A 2,386-nucleotide genomic window follows, 5' to 3' on the forward strand; every position below is an offset into this window, starting at 1 on the left:
GAAAGAACCGACACTGGAGCACTCCACACACATCACCCGCTGACCCCTTCCCCAGCTAGACCCTCCAGCCCCACTTCAACATCACCAGACCATATCCCCCCCAAATCCTGAATGAAACCTGATAGATTTAAAACATCCTCTTTAAATAGGGGTGTCCAGAACTAGACTCCTAGTGAGCTACAGGTTCTGTTGGCTTTTTTCCAACTCCATCTCTAACACTTATTCAGTAGAGGGCTGGCCCACCCTGATTTAGGAGAACCTACAGACCAGAGAGCTCAGTCCCGTAGCCCATACGGCAGTGTTAGTGTGCTGGGCCAGAACAAAACCCTGCACACCCTGTGGGTCTACGAGAGCCAGGACTGAATATACAGTGAGCCCTAATGCCTCCCCTGGTCTGTCTGTGGCACTCCAACACAGATTACTCTGTAATTACTAGGGACAATGGGTGTGGTACCCCACTCAGCATTGCACCACAGGTGTGCACACACACACACACACACACCACACAGATTAGGCCTAGAGCAAACAGTGGATATCAACCAGGATTAGGCCAAATACCTGAACAGGTATTATATATGGTGATATGCTATGATTCATATGGCTGATGACATCACACACACACACACACACACACACACACACACACACACACACACACACACACACACACACACACACACACACACACACACACACACACACACACACACACACACACACACACACACACACAATATGGGATATTAGTCCTAAGAGATAAAAGCTATGATCCTTTGACCTTGATTTCTAGTCAGTGTATTACCACATTGTTATTATTATTATAAAATGTCTACTTAACACCTCAGCTTGGAAAGAGAGAGACACTTTGAGGGGACTGGGAAAGAGTTTCAAGTAGATGAGAAGGATTAGAGGAGGCCAAAGAATGAAAGAGTTGGCAGTTGATAGGATAACAAAGCTGCCGGGTGTTGAGGGTGGTGGTTGATGCTCCTGTGAAAGAAGGGAAGGGGGAAAAGTGTTGAGAGCAAGTAGAGATGGGGAGAATAAGAGTGAGGAGTGGAGAGAGAGTCAATGTGCCTTGTCATCAAATAACTTGTTTATCTTCAAGCTTGCCACTCCAACTGTCAGATCACACCATCTCTCTCTCTGTCTCTCTGCTTTCTTTCTCTCTCCTTCTAGGGTCAAGTTTTAAGGTCTCTATCATCTTCAACCAATTTTAGATTTGTCTGTACGTATGTCTTTGTGTCAGTCAACATTGTCCAGCAGCAGAATTCCTCTGTAGTCTCCCTACCTGTGGCATTGGCATGCGCTCTCAACACAGCTTCCCTCTGTGCATGGTTAGTCTCTCACCATTCTTCTACCCATTATCTCTCTCTCGCCCCGTCTATAACGGCCCCTTTTCACTGTTCTCTCACATTCTCTCTTTCTTATTCTCTTCTGTTCACCCTCCATCCTCTGTCCCTTTCCCTGGGCTCTTTCTGTCCCCTTTTCACTCTTTCCTCTCTCCCTCCCTCCCTCTCTCCCTCCTCTTCTGTCCCCTTTTCTACTCTTTCCCTCTCTCTCCCTCCTCCCTCTCTCTCCTCCCTCTCTCTCTCCCTCCCTCTTTTCTGCCTCCCTTTCCCCATCCCTCTTCCTCTCCCTCCTCCCTCTCTCCCTCCTCCCTCTTTCTCCTCCTCTTCTCCCTCCCTCCCTCCCTCCCTCCCTCCCTCCCTCCCTCCCTCCCTCCCTCCCTCCCCTCCCTCCCTCCCTCCCCTCCCTCCTCCCTCCCTCCTCTCCTCCCTCCCTCCTCCTTCTTTCTCTTCTCTCTCCCTCCCTCTTTCTGCTCCCTTTTTCTCTCTCTGTCCCTCTCTACCAGCTGGTATTTGCACATGAGTAATGGGATTACCACAGTGAGCAGTGGATCAGGGAGAGAGAAGGGGGGAAGTCACAGTGGAGAAGGCGTAACACGGAGGGAGAGAGAGAGGGCAACAGTAGGGGGTTAAGGTGGGGAGAAGAAAGACTGATAAATGAGGATGTAAACAATGCTGGATATTCTGATGACTGTAAAGACTGTTGAATGTCGACGAGATATGAGTCTTTGCACGCAGTGCACATGCACACAGACATCACACACATGCACGCACACACACACACACACACACACACACACACACACACACACACACACACACACACACACACACACACACACACACACACACACACACACACACATACGTGTCCTAGTATACCCACAGAAGTACACCTGACTCTCTCTTTTAGAAGACAGCTTCTATGTAGCACTGGCATTCCAATGCATGCCAGCTTAAAACCAGCCCCTGGCACTATTTCCATCACCCTAAAGCTAGACAGAAAGCCACACATTTAATGTAGGATTACCATGGCAATG

This window comes from Oncorhynchus tshawytscha, unplaced genomic scaffold (genome assembly GCF_018296145.1).
Source record: "Oncorhynchus tshawytscha isolate Ot180627B unplaced genomic scaffold, Otsh_v2.0 Un_contig_3992_pilon_pilon, whole genome shotgun sequence".
Classification (NCBI taxonomy): Eukaryota; Metazoa; Chordata; class Actinopteri; order Salmoniformes; family Salmonidae; genus Oncorhynchus; species Oncorhynchus tshawytscha.